At 27.1% G+C, this 15,802-nt stretch overlaps 1 protein-coding gene and 1 long non-coding RNA gene across 3 annotated transcripts in view; one reads left to right on the top strand and one right to left on the bottom strand.

Moving 5' to 3' along the window:
• LOC145269818 (uncharacterized) overlaps nt 1-15,802 on the bottom strand; it is a 343,013-nt gene that overhangs the window by 163,080 nt on the left and 164,131 nt on the right. The window lies entirely within an intron of this gene.
• LOC145269817 (uncharacterized) overlaps nt 1-15,802 on the top strand; it is a 114,630-nt gene that overhangs the window by 56,160 nt on the left and 42,668 nt on the right. Inside the window, exon 1 of one of the 2 annotated variants that reach the window (XM_080125535.1) lies at nt 5,460-5,966. The exons of the other annotated variant lie outside the window; for it this stretch is intronic. The gene's annotated coding sequence lies outside the window, so the exon portion shown is untranslated. Of the gene's footprint in view, nt 1-5,459; nt 5,967-15,802 lie in introns of those variants that run through there. 2 annotated transcript variants of the gene reach the window in all.

The following is a 15,802-nucleotide window of genomic DNA, read 5'->3' as shown; positions in this document are numbered from 1 at the left end:
TATATATATTCAATCCAAATCATAATATATATATTCAATCCAAATAATAAATATATATATATCCAATCCAAATCATAAATATATATATATATATATCTAATCCAAATTAAAAATCTATATATCTAATCCAAATTAAAAATATATATCCAATCCAAATTCTATATATATCCAATCCAAATTTTATATATATATCTAATCCAAATTTTATATATATATATATATATATCCAATCCAAATTATAAATATATATATATATATATATATATATATATGTATCCAATCCAAATTATATATATATCTCAAATCAAAATTATATATATATATATATATATATATATATATATATATATATATATATCTCCAATCCAAATTATAAATATATATCTCCAATCCAAATTATAAATATATATCTCCAATCCAAATTATAAATATATATATCCAATCCAAATTATAAATATATATATCCAATCCAAATTATAAATATATATATCCAATCCAAATTATTAATATATATATCCAATCCAAATTATAAATGTATATATCCAATCCAAATTATAAATATATATATCTAATCCAAATTATAAATACATATTTATTCAATCCAAATTATAAATATATATATATCCAATCCAAATTATAAATATATAAACATTGTATGTTTTATTTTATATTTTAGTATTATCTTTGGATGAATTGAACTTCAAACTGATCATTTTAATTTTGAAATTTTATACAAAAGAACATACTTCTGCATTATAAAATTACGAATAAGAAAACAAATTAATTTTCGCATATAACTGCAGCCTTTTTCGCCTTGGATATATATTACTAGAAACTTTTGCGTTTTACCTAATCTACACCATTCTTACAATATGGATCCTCATCTTTTTCAATGATTAATTCTGTATTCGGATACCAATGATCATATCCCTTTTTTACTTTCCCTTTCTCTATGTCATTTAAAGACTTTTCATGTTTAATATTTTCTTTGTATGTGCAGAATAAAATATTAGTATTTTGAACGCATTGAAACGACTCGCGCGTTGCGAATAGTTTCTCAAAGTTTTGTTCGGTCCTCATTTTTGATGAGTGATTTTTCTGACAAAGGGATAAAAAAAGCTGTATTGTAGGGTTGCAGTATTTTGCGTGAACACTCGCTAGAGATATCGGAAATTTTCTTTTTCCATGACTATCCTTGTGGCCGTGTCACTAGTAAGGGTGTTGGATGTAAACGTTTTATCGGGGCTGACATTATCCGCCTGATAATCAGTGACCTGAACCTTGGATTAACCACTAAGGAGGTTGACATATCAGCAGGTGCAAAGTACTGGGCTGCTATATTGCCATTTGGTGAATGGATTCTGGACCATGCAGTAGCTTCTGGAGGGGCCTCTCGATGCCATACTAGTGGGTAATTGTTACGGCTTTACCTTATCATGTGCTACAAAAATATCGTTTTTTTTCTCTTACTTTCCCTCTCTGCCCTGCTCTCAGCAAGTCTGTCGACCTATTCCACAACCCCCCCCCCAAAAAAAAACATGATGAAAAGTTTCCAGAAAAAAAACACACACACGTTTAGAGCCAGACCTTCAACTTCCAACGTAGATCCCCATTACCATATCTCCTTCTCCAACATCAGGGGTCTACGTTCCAACCTTCCAGAGGTTGAAACCCAGTTACAGGAGACTAAACCAGACTTATTATTCCTGATCGAAACTGGTATTGGACCAACTATTTCCCTAGAAGAGTTTGGAATTAAAGGATACTCGAACAACATCCAAATCTGGCCCCCAAGATCGCCATGGCCATGGAATATGTGTCTGCATAAACGATGGCTTTCCATGTGGTAGATACATCTCCAGAGAAGACCCTACATTTCTCTATATGTGCTTCTGAGTTACACTTGCGTACACGACTACATTTATATTTGCCCTCTATCGCCCTCACAAGAGCAGAGTTACTATCTTTAAGAGCATATCTGAGAAAATTGACCACATCATATCTGCTCATCCTTCAGCTAGCATTCACGCCTGTAAAAGTTTCAATGTTCACAATGTGGAATGGTTAACCCACTCAAACAAGACCTGATGAGGGAAGGTTCTGTCACGATTTCTTCATTGCTTATGACCTCACTCAGATTGTTCGCAAACCCACCCGTGTTCTCGATACTGACGGCCAGTATGCAAGTCTCCTAGACCTTTTCCTCACAACTTGCCATGAGCTATGTTCATCTTCTGTTCTGTCTCCAGTGGGATATTGTGACAAGTCTGTTGTATCAGTTAAAATAAAAACGAAATGTAATAAGTCTCAGATGTGCCTTTCCATTGTACAGCATATCGATACTCTATGGCTGACTGGGATAGCTTCCATTCATTTATATCAGATCTACTTCTGCGTCCAATGTTTAAAAAGGATGTGTCCTCTATAGGATCAGACCTGACGGAATGGTTTATTTTAGGTACAGACCGTTTAATACCCTCGAAAAAAATTCCAGCAAAAACCTAACAGCCAGCCGTGGTTCTCTCCGGAATGTGCTGCTGCTATTGCACACAGAAATCACTTTTTCTATTACTTCCAACGTAATAGATGTAGTGAGACTAAACCCCACTTTCAGGGCTGCCAGTAACCACTGTAAAAGAGTAATGAAGAACACGAGAGAGTTATATGCTCAATCCGTTAAGTCCAAAGTAGCTGAACAGCAGCTTGATTCCCACCAGTTTTGGCAAATAGCAAACAGGATCCTGAACAGAAACGTGTGCTCTATTCCAACCATCATCAATGGACCTGAAGTAATCTCGTCAGCATCAGACAAAGCCAAACTCTTTGCCAAGAACTTTGCAGCAAATTCCACCCTATACGACCAAGGCCGCCAACCGCCCATATTTCCTCCTGTATCAGAAAGCATGCTCTGCAACATACAAATATCTGTACATGGTGTTGCCAAGCTAATCAAAAACCTTGATTCCAGTAAAGCAACTGGCCCCGATGGCATTCCAAATATAATGCTGAAAAAGCTTCAACCATACTTACAAAACTGTTTAAGCATTGTCTTAAGGAGAATTGCGACCCAACGCCCTGGAAAATCTCATCGGTATGCTCTGTATTTCAGAATTCAGGTGATCTGTCATCTCCCTCTCAATACAGATCAATAAGTCTCCTGTGCGTTATGAGTAAGTTACTTGAATCTGTGTTAAATAGAGAAGTAGTCAACCACCTCAGAAAAAAAAACCATCTTAGTGACATGCAATATGGTTTCCGTTTTGCTAGATCTACAGCAGGTGTGTTTACTGTTATTTCTCATAGAATTAGCGAATTTCTCAACGGAGGTTTATTTTGTAGGGCAATTGCTCTTGACATATCAAAGGCTTTTGATAGGGTATAGCATAAAGGTCTACTTCACAAGATCTCCAGCTATGGTAAAGCTGGAAATGTCTTTTCAATTATTAAATCATTTCTCTCTGATAGGTTCATAAGAGTAGTGGTTAACGGGCAGAAATCAGAAGCTCATAGTATTATTGCTGGAGTCCTTCCGGGGTCCCTCCTGGGTTCAACTCTCTTCCTAATCTATATTAACGATCTTCCAAATCCCATCCGTAGATGACGTAGACATTTTTGCTTACGACAGTACCATCTATGGCAGCACCTCAAAGGCCATAAATGACTAAGTTATCTATGATTTTCTCTCCTCTGATCTTGAGCATGTGGTACAATGGGGAAAACAGTGGCTGGTTACTTTTAATGCATCTAACACCAAGCTTCTATCTTTACATAATCAACGTTCTGATACCCATCTGGCATTAATTGAAATGAATGTCTCTCGTCTTCAGGAGGCTCCATGTTTTGACAAGCTTTTGTGTTGACCTTTACTCCTGATGTAAAATGAAATACGTACATCAAATCTGTTGCTAAGTTTGCTGGAAAATGATGGAATCCTTCTATCGACCCAGTAGATATCTACATGCTGATGCAATACTCTACCTATATAAGAGCTAGGTACGTCCAAGGATAGAGTATTGCTGTCACATCTGAGCAGGAGGTGCTAGGAAGACCTTATCTTGCCTTCACAAAATTCCAAATAGACATTGTAGCCTAGTCGGTGATGCCCTTTTCTCTTCCCTGCAACCTGTTTCTCACAGAAGAGACGTTGCGAGCCTGTCTCTGTTGTATCATTATTTTTATAGCACGTACTTGTCTGAGCTCCAATCTATGGAGATTCCAACAATAGTAAAAATTATTTATTTATGGGCGTTCGAAATGGCAACCCTAAAAAATATTTCCAACTCCACAAAAAACTTTAAAATGACGATTTTTTTAGAAGTTTTCGGTGGTACTGAAAACGAATATCACATTTAAATTTGGGGCAGATTAGTAGTTTTCATGATATGAAGAAATTACTTTTTCAAAAAGAAGGGTATCACTTTCCTATAAAAATTTAACGTAAAATGAGCACCCACTTTCTGGCCACCTAGTAATTTCTTCATACCATAAAACAAATGTTACTGTGATATTCGTTTTTAGCACCCCCGAACACCGGCGCTGTTTTTTTTTTTTTTTTTTTTTTTTTTTTTTTTTTTTTTACTGAGAGATTCGTTCATTTTTTCATCTCATAATTTTGGACGCCAATTATGCTGTCAGTAAGTTTACAAAAACATACTTTTGTTTTTCGTTCTTTTTCCATTATACAACTTGTATAGTTGTTAACAGGTGCTTCTGCAGTTAAATATTTCACAAAAATTCCGCCACAACACCACCCGCCCCTCCACGCCCCCTAATGTAAACAGACTTTTTGTGAAACACTGAAACAGTAAAGGATTTTGCTTTAATAGTAAGTTACTTACGGAAAAACACTTAATTAAACTACAGAAGCACCTGTTAAAAACTATACAAGTTCTATAATTGAATACCCACCTAAAAAAGTATATTTTTGTAAACTGTTTGTGTAAGCTTACTGACGGTAGCGTCCTAACTTATGAAAAAAATGAACGAAGCTCTTAGTTTAAAAAATTTTTTTTTTTAAATAGCGCCAGTTTTCGGGGGTGCTAAAAACGAATATCACAGGCAAATTTGTTTTATGACATGAAGAAATTACTAGGTGGTCAGAAGGTGCGTGCTCATTTGATGTTAAATTTAAATAGGAAAGTGATCCCCCACTTTTTGAAAAAGTAATTTCTTCATATCATGAAAACTACTTATCTGCCCGAAATTTAAATTTGATATTCGTTTTCAACACCACCGAAAACATATCTAAGTCGTCATTTCAAAGTTTTTTCGAGGAGTTGGAAAGAAACTTGACATTGACCAAAATTAAATACTAAAACAAAATAAATAAACATATTTTTATTTTTCAAGGGAGGTTTTTTGTTATTTTGATCTTTGCATTTGAATTTTCATTTTTCTGGTTTTTTTTCCGTTTTTTTTTTTTTTAATTAATTTTTTTTTTTTTTAAGTCTGCGCCTGTTACGACGCTCGGCTGACACCGATGATTGCCGGTCTTGCCCGATTAATGCTTGACGGAAATTTACGAGAATTCGGGTCAGATTATCCAAGAGTACCGAAAATTTAAATGCGATATTCGTTTTCAGCACATCCCACATAAAAAAGATCGTCATTTAAAAGGAAAATGTAAAGGTGGAAACCAGGTAAAAACTTCCAAATAAATAAATAAATGAATAAAAAGGTAATCATTTGACTATAGCGTGGTGATGGCTCGAGTAAGTTAATATGCGTGATTGACAATAAATTTTAACAATGAAAAAATATTTTGTAATTTAATACAACACAAAAAATTAAAAAAAAAAAATGAAATTACAATAAAATAAAAAATAAAATAATATTTTAATTTTCTGCGAACTTGCTTTTCCGGTCGCCATCTTAAAATGTTCACTTCCACCCGTCAAACTCGTCTCGTTTAAATTAACTCATCTTATAATCGTTTCTTTGTAAAAAAACAGATTGCCAAACAAAAAGTAAGTATTTATTAATTTGATTGCTTTTGAAGCTCTTTTTTATTACATTATGATTCCCTTTATTTTACTACAGGGGCGCGTCGAAACCATTATGATTGCCTTTGTTTGGTTATCCTGACGCTCCGCAGTCCGCACTTCTTTATTTACCTTGGAAGTGACGTCACACAAATCTTATAATACGGATGGCTACAATTGTAAAAATAATTATGATTGCCTTTGTTTTAATAGAGAAATGAGTCAACATTCCATGATTGCATATAAACGAAGAATGCTACTATAGAAATCACTCTAATCGGCTTTTATTGTTTACTTTTGGTTTTTATATTGAGAACATCGCAATTATCTAACATATTATTACGTACTCTAACATAATCCCTAACGGACCAAACTATATGAATTGGAATTCAGTTAAAATGAAACCTTAAAACCCCGCTACTAAAAACATTGCAAGAAGATATGTAACATGTTATAGAAATTTTTAAAGTTTGTAAAAAAAAATTGTTTTTTTAATTAAAATGTGGAAAGGTGGAAGAATAATATTGATACTGACCAAAAAAAAAAAAAAAAACAAAAACAAAAAAAAAAAAAAGTAATCTTCACTTAAAAGTTAACCATAATTCAGAAACTTTAATGAAGTTTTCTGCATTAATTTATTAGCAATCACAGAATATATAACATCGTAAATATTAGCAATTTATTTTTTAAATATATTTTATAAAAGACACTAAAGTCCTGTAAATATTGAAGATGTGGTTCTACAATTCACTGTTAAGATCCACTCAAAACAAAAACAGCGTTTTCCATCTCTTCTTATATATTCTTGAGGGACAGATAACTCACTGGTTACTCCTTTAGAATTGGCAGATAACTTCTTGATACTATTCCAACACATTAGTCGATAATCTTTTCCCACTACATCCCCCACGTTGTAACCACAGGATGAATTATCATGATTATTTTTGCATGCACCAGAGAACTTGTGCAATTTTCTATGCCTTTGTGTTAACAAGTTTCTTTGCACTCTTGTACTGCAACGTGAACATTGTCTTAATGATGGAGGACTGTCTGTGCATGTTGCTTTCTACTTCCTTATCATCAATTTCCATTTCTTCTTCATCAGGCTCACCAGTCAACCTGACATATACATACATTTTACATTTAAATGTAAATATGTCGCTTAAATAAACAATGACAAACAAAAAGTTTGACTCAATTATATTTAATCTGCTCTTGGCATTTTCACATATTGGAGCAAGAATTAAATTTAAATGTATTGTTTTAAAAATAAAATACAACAAATATACAAAAAGAATAAAAGTTCTCAGCACCTTAAAAACAAGCCTTAATAGCCAGCTGCAACTGGGTTTGGCCCATGAGCACCTTGGTGTGATGAACTACCGTTTTCAGGCCTAGATAACAACATCTTGGATTGCCAATTAAATGTAAATGTATTGCTTTAAAAATGAAATGCAACAAATATACGGAAAGAACAAAAGTTTGTGCCATGTTTAATCAGTCTATTTTTGTTGATAGAAACGTTTGTACTGGCAAGCGTTTACAGAAGAAAGAGAGCATGTCGCAGCCTGTTAAGAGTCTCATCACTTAAACAGTTCATTTTCGCATGATAACAAAATTGGGTGAATAATTGTTAGAAAGAGAACTTTGATGAACTGCTTTATCACCTTGATAGCATCATTTGCAAAACAAGCCTTTATTACATTTTTTTCTGATATTGTGACTTTATTCCCTTGCCATAACATTATCCTCTACGTAATTAATTCATTTTTTTTACTCATATTCACTCCAAGACATATTGCCACTTCGATGTAGTGGAATTTAAGATTATATCTACATAGACACTATGTAATGAGTTGAGCAGCAAGATATCTGGTCGTATTACATTTACATTAAGAAAGTATTTTAGTAGAAACATAAGTTGCCTTCAGGACTTCCAGCCACTGTAAATGTAAATGTATTGCTTTAAAAATGAAATACAACAAATATGTGTGTTAAATACAGAAGTAATCAAACATCTCAACAAAAATAACCTTCTTAGTGACACTCAATATGGTTTCCGTTCTGCTAGATCTACAGCAGATGTCCTTACAGTTATATCGCATAGGATTAGCAAATCTCTCGACGGTGGCAATCTTTCTTGGGCAATTGCTCTTGACATATCTAAAGCCTTTGATAGGGTATGGCATAAAGGTTTACTTCATAAGATCGCTAGCTATGGTATAGCTGGAAAAGTCTTCTCAATTATTAAATCATTTCTTTCTGATAGGTCCATAAGAGTAGTAGTTGAGGGGCAAAAATCAGAAGCTCACAGTACTAATGCCGGTGTCCCTCAGGGATCCATCCTGGGCCCAACTCTTTTCCTGATCTACATTAATGATCTTCCAAATCATATCCTTACATCATTTGTAGACATTTATGCTGACGACACTACCATTTATGGTAGCACATCTAAGACAGTAAACGACCAAGTTCTCTCCAATTCTCTCTCCTCTGATCTTGAGCACGTAGTACAATGAGGAAAGGAGTGGCTGGTTACTTTTAATGCATCTAAAACCAAGCTTCTCTCTTTACATCATCAACATTCTAATTCACATTTGTCATCAATTGAAATGAATGGCTCTCGTCTTCAGGAGGCCTCAAGTTTTGACAAGCTTCTGGGCTTGACCATTACTCCTGATCTTAAATGGAACACGTATATCAAATCTGTTGCCAAGGCCGCTGGAAAAATGGTGGGATCTTTCTATCGATCCAGTAGATATCTCACTGCTGATGCTATTCTCTACCTATATAAGAGCCAGGTACGTCCAAGGATGGAATACTGTTGCCACATCTGGGCAGGAGCTGCTAGAAAGGACTTGGCCTGCCTTGATAGAGTTCAAAATAGACTTCGTAGCCTCGTAGGAGATGTCCTTTTCTCCTCCTTGCAACCTCTATCTCACAGAAGAGATGTTGCGAGTTTGTCTCTGATGTATCGTTATTTTCATGGAAAGTGTTCAACTGAGCTTCAATCTATGGTCCCCCCTCGCCAAACTTTCACAAGAAACACTCGTCTAGCTATAAACACTATCGATAATTTCCCCCACTCTTTATCTGTGCCTAAACCTAAACGTAGATTCCATGAACAAAGCTTCTTTCTTAGAACTGCACGCCTGTGGAATTGTTGTCTTCCGTTTTCCTGCTTTCCGGCTGACTACAATATGGTTGTGTTCAAGTCTAAAGTAAATAAGTTCTTGATGAGCCGTTCCATATAAGTTATTAAATTTACCAAATTTTCATTACTAATGATTACTATATTGACCAATTTCTACTGTACACTCTTTAACCCTTATCCTTGAGTGGCCTCTTGGCCTTGATAATGTGGTGATGCCTTTGTAAAAAAAAAAATTAAAAAAAAAAAAAAAAAAAAAATATACAGAAAAATAAAAGTTTATGCCATGTTTATATTTGTTGATAGAAACGTTTGTACTGGCAAGCGGTTGCAGAAGAAAGAGAGCATGTAGCAGCCCCTTAAGACTCCTGTCATTTAAACAATTCATTCACATGACCACACTATCATTATAAAATTGGGTGAATAATTGCAGTGTTAGAAAGAGAACTGTTTTATCACCTTGTTCTTGTGGTGAATGTAATTGTGGCTGAAGCTGAGGAATATTGATGTAACACTGCACTGAATAGATGGAGAGATGTCTAGCATCACTTGCAAAACAAACCCTTGTTAAACTGTTTCTAATATTGTGACTTTATTCCCTTGCCATCACATTATCCTCTACATAATTCATTCACTTTTGTACTATTATTCACTTCAAACAAGACATATTGCCACTTGGATGTAATGGGTTACTATTTAAGATTATAACTACATGGACACTGTAGTGAATTGAGCAGAAAGATAACTGGTTGCATTATATTTAAATTTCTGTATAATATTAAGAGTCAAGCAGGAAAGAGGGAAGAATTCGAAGTCTAGCAGTTTGAGGTAAGAAAGTATTATTGTAAAAACATAGGCTGCCTTCGGACTGCCATCAAATATTGTAAAAGAGTAATAAAGAACGTGAGAGAGTTGTATGCTCAGTCTGCCAAGTTCAAAGTAGCTGATCAGCGGCTTGGTTCCCACCAGTTTGGCAAATAAAAAACAAGGTCCTGAATAGAAGCATGTGCTCTATTCCAACCATCATCAATGGACCTAAGGTACTCTCGTCAGCAGCAGACAAAGCCCAACTCTTTGGCAAGAACTTTGCAGATAATTCTACTCTATGCGATCAACTGATTCTCCTACAAACGTGTCACTATTTGGCTCCTTCTAACAGAATGAAACGTAGCAAAAATTCACCAACATCAATTTTATTGGTCTCGTCCATTTATCTCCAATGCAATTTGTCAACAGCAAATCACCATCTTGTGAATATATCCAAGGAAATGATGAAGTTTATCTTGGGATTCACTGGTTCATTTGTATGAACCTGTTATTTCACTTCCATAATTTTTAATTCTTTGAAGATGTCATCTACACAATTGATGATGATAACAACAAACCATCTTGCTTTAGATTGTCCTAAACTTCTACCATAAACAGTTCATATCCTACTGTTTTGCCGATTTTTTTAGACAAGAATTCTGAGGAGAACTTATACCAACCACACTTCTTGCAGATATCAAATTGATTTTATTTCATGTCAAATTGATTTTATTTCATGTTTAATTGATTTTATTTCAAGTTAAATTGATTTTATTTCATGTTAAATTGATTTTATTTAATGTTTAATTGATTTTATTTCATGTTCAATTGATTTTATTTTATGTTCAATTGATTTTATTTCATGTTAAATTGATTTTATTTCATGTTTAATAGATTTTATTTCAAGTCAAATTGATTTTATTTCATGTTAAATTGATTTTATTTAATCTTAAATTGATTTTATTTCATGTTAAATTGATTTTATTTCATGTTAAATTGATTTTATTTAATCTTAAATTGATTTTATTTTATGTTCAATTGATTTTATTTCATGTTAAATTGATTTTATTTCATGTCAAATTAATTTTATTTCATGTTTAATTGATTTTATTTCATGTTAAATTGATTTTATTTAATCTTAAATTAATTTTATTTAATCTTAAATTGATTTTATTTTATGTTGAATTGATTTTATTTAATCTTAAATTGATTTTATTTCATGTTAAATTGATTTTATTTAATGTTAAATTGATTTAATTTCATGTTAAATTAATTTTATTTAATCTTAAATTGATTTTATTTTATGTTAAATTGATTTTATTTAATCTTAAATTGATTTTATTTCATGTTAAATTGATTTTATTTAATCTTAAATTGATTTAATTTCATGTTAAATTGATTTTATTTAATGTTAAATTGATTTTATTTCATGTTTAATTGATTTTATTTCATGTCAAATTGATTTTATCTAATCTTAAATTGATTTTATTTAATCTTAAATTGATTTTATTTTATCTTAAATTGATTTTATTTTATGTTAAATTGATGTTATTTCAAGTTAAATTGATGTTATTTCAAGTTAAATTGATTTTATTTAATCTTAAATTGATTTTATTTAATCTTAAATTGATTTTATTTCATGTTTAATTGATTTTATTTAATCTTAAATTGATTTTCTTTAATGTTAAATTGATTTTATTTCATGTTCAATTGATTTTATTTAATCTTAAATTGATTTTATTTAATCTTAAATTAATTTTATTTTATGTTGAATTGATTTTATTTAATCTTAAATTAATTTTATTTAATGTTAAATTGATTTTATTTCATGTTAAATTGATTTTATTTCATGTTAAATTGATTTTATTTAATCTTAAATTGATTTTATTTCATGTTAAATTGATTTTATTTAATCTTAAATTGATTTTATTTCATGTTTAATTGATTTTATTTAATCTTAAATTAATTTTATTTCATGTTAAATTGATTTTATTTCATGTTCAATTGATTTTATTTAATCTCAAATTGATTTTATTTCATGTTAAATTAATTTTATTTAATGTTAAATTGATTTTATTTCATGTTAAATTGATTTTATTTCATCTTAAATTGATTTTATTTAATGTTAAATTGATTTTATTTAATCTTAAATTGATTTTATTTCATGTTAAATTGATTTTATTTCAAGTTAAATTGATTTTATTTCATGTTAAATTGATTTTATTTAATCTTAAATTGATTTTATTTAATCTTAAATTGATTTTATTTAATCTTAAATTAATTTCATTTCATGTTTAATTGATTTTATTTCAAGTTAAATTGATTTTATTTCATGTTAAATTGATTTTATTTCATGTTAAATTGATTTTATTTAATGTTAAATTGATTTTATTTAATGTTAAATTGATTTTATTTAATCTTAAATTGATTTTATTTTATGTTGAATTGATTTTATTAATTGTTAAATTGATTTTATTTCATGTTAAATTGATTTTATTTAATGTTAAATTGATTTTATTTAATCTTAAATTGATTTTATTTTATGTTGAATTGATTTTATTTAAGTTAAATTGATTTTATTTCATGTTAAATTGATTTTATTTAATCTTAAATTGATTTTATTTAATGTTAAATTGATTTTATTTAATCTCAAATTGATTTTATTTTATGTTGAATTTATTTTATTTAATCTTAAATTGATTTTATTTCATGTTAAATTGATTTTATTTAATCTTAAATTGATTTTATTTCATGTTACATTGATTTTATTTCATGTTAAATTGATGTTTTTCAAGTTAAATTGATTTTATTTCATGTTAAATTGATTTTATTTAATCTTAAATTGATTTTATTTAATCTTAAATTAATTTTATTTTATGTTGAATTGATTTTATTTAATCTTAAATTGATTTTATTTCATGTTTAATTGATTTTATTTAATCTTAAATTGATTTTATTTCATGTTAAATTGATTTTATTTCATGTTCAATTGATTTTATTTAATCTTAAATTGATTTTATTAATTCTTAAATTAATTTTATTTTATGTTGAATTGATTTTATTTAATCTTAAATTAATTTTATTTAATGTTAAATTGATTTTATTTCATGTTAAATTGATTTTATTTCATGTTAAATTGATTTTATTTCATGTTAAATTGATTTTATTTCATGTTAAATTGATTTTATTTAATCTTAAATTAATTTTATTTCATGTAAAATTGATTTTATTTCATGTTAAATTGATTTTATTTCATGTTAAATTAATTTTATTTCATGTTAAATTGATTTTATTTCATGTTAAATTGATTTTATTTAATGTTAAATTGATTTTATTTAATCTTAAATTAATTTTATTTCATGTAAAATTGATTTTATTTCATGTTAAATTGATTTTATTTTATGTTAAATTGATTTTATTTAATGTTAAATTGATTTTATTTCATGTTAAATTGATTTTATTTAATCTTAAATTGATTTTATTTAATCTTAAATTGATTTTATTTAATCTTAAATTGATTTTATTTCATGTTAAATTTATTTTATTTCATGTTAAATTGATTTTATTTCATGTTAAATTGATTTTATTTCATGTTAAATTGATTTTATTTCATGTTCAATTGATTTTATTTCATGTTAAATTGATTTTATTTAATCTTACATTAATTTTATTTCATGTAAAATTGATTTTATTTCATGTTAAATTGATTTTATTTCATGTTAAATTAATTTTATTTCATGTTAAATTGATTTTATTTCATGTTAAATTGATTTTATTTAATCTTAAATTGATTTTATTTCATGTTAAATCAATTTTATTTCATGTTAAATTGATTTTATTTCATGTTAAATTGATTTTATTTATTCTTAAATTAATTTTATTTCATGTAAAATTGATTTTATTTCATGTTAAATTGATTTTATTTCATGTTAAATTGATTTTATTTCATGTCAAATTAATTTTATTTTATGTTAAATTGATTTTATTTCATGTCAAATTAATTTTATTTCACGTTAAATTAATTTTATTTCATGTTAAATTGATTTTATTTCATGTTAAATTGATTTTATTTAATCTTAAATTAATTTTATTTCATGTTAAATTGATTTTATTTCATGTTAAATTGATTTTATTTCATGTTAAATTGATTTTATTTAATGTTAAATTAATTTTATTTCATGTCAAATTAATTTTATTTAATGTTAAATTGATTTTATTTAATGTTAAATTGATTTTATTTAATCTTAAATTAATTTTATTTCATGTTTAATTGATTTTATTTTGTTAAATTGATTTTATTTAATGTTAAATTGATTTTATTTCATGTTAAATTGATTTTATTTAATGTTAAATTGATTTTATTTAATCTTAAATTAATTTTATTTAATCTTAAATTAATTTTATTTCATGTTAAATTGATTTTATTTAATCTTAAATTAATTTTATTTCATGTTAAATTAATTTTATTTCATGTAAAATTGATTTTTTTTAATGTTAAATTGATTTTATTCAATCTTAAATTAATTTTTTTCATGTTAAATTGATTTTATTTCATGTTAAATTGATTTTATTTTATGTTAAATTGATTTTATTTGATGTTAAATTGATTTTATTTAATCTTAAATTAATTTTATTTCATGTTAAATTGATTTTATTTCATGTTAAATTGATTTTATTTAATCTTAAATTAATTTTATTTCATGTTAAATTGATTTTATTTCATGTTAAATTGATTTTATTTAATCTTAAATTAATTTTATTTCATGTTTAATTGATTTTATTTAATGTTAAATTGATTTTATTTAATCTTAAATTAATTTTATTTCATGTTAAATTGATTTTATTTCATGTTAAATTGATTTTATTTCATGTTAAATTGATTTTATTTCATGTTAAATTGATTTTAGTTAATGTTAAATTAATTTTATTTCATGTTAAATTGATTTTATTTCATGTTAAATTGATTTTATTTCATGTTAAATTGATTTTATTTAATGTTAAATTAATTTTATTTCATGTTAAATTGATTTTATTTAATCTTAAATTGATTTTATTTCATGTTAAATTGATTTTATTTCAAGTTAAATTGATTTTATTTAATGTTAAATTAATTTTATTTCATGTTAAATTGATTTTATTTCATGTTAAATTAATTTTATTTCATGTTAAATTGATTTTATTTAATCTTAAATTAATTTTATTTCATGTTAAATTAATTTTATTTCATGTTAAATAAATTTTATTTCATGTTCAATTGATTTTATTTAATGTTAAATTAATTTTATTTCATGTTAAATTGATTTTATTTCATGTTAAATTGATTTTATTTAATGTTAAATTAATTTTATTTCATGTTAAATTGATTTTATTTAATGTTAAATTAATTTTATTTCATGTTAAATTGATGTTATTTAATCTTAAATTAATTTTATTTCATGTTAAATTGATTTTATTTAATGTTAAATTAATTTTATTTCATGTTAAATTGATTTTATTTCATGTTAAATTGATTTTATTTAATCTTAAATTAATTTTATTTCATGTTAAATTTATTTTGTTCATTCTTAAATTAATTTCATTTCATGTTAAATTGATTTTATTTAATCTTAAATTAATTTTATTTCATGTTAAATTGATTTTATTTAATGTTAAATTGATTTTATTTCATGTTAAATTGATTTTATTTAATCTTAAATTGATTTTATTTCATGTTAAATTGATTTTATTTAATGTTAAATTAATTTTATTTCATGTTAAATTGATTTTATTTCATGTTAAATTGATTTTATTTAATCTTAAATTAATTTTATTTCATGTTAAATTTATTTTGTTCATTCTTAAATTAATTTCATTTCATGTTAAA

The sequence above is a fragment of the Euprymna scolopes genome, chromosome 45, assembly GCF_053919585.1.
Source record: "Euprymna scolopes isolate OS-2025 chromosome 45, ASM5391958v1, whole genome shotgun sequence".
Classification (NCBI taxonomy): domain Eukaryota; kingdom Metazoa; phylum Mollusca; class Cephalopoda; order Sepiida; family Sepiolidae; genus Euprymna; species Euprymna scolopes.
Note: the sequence above shows the minus strand (reverse complement) of the source record. Positions and strands in the feature narration are given on the sequence as shown.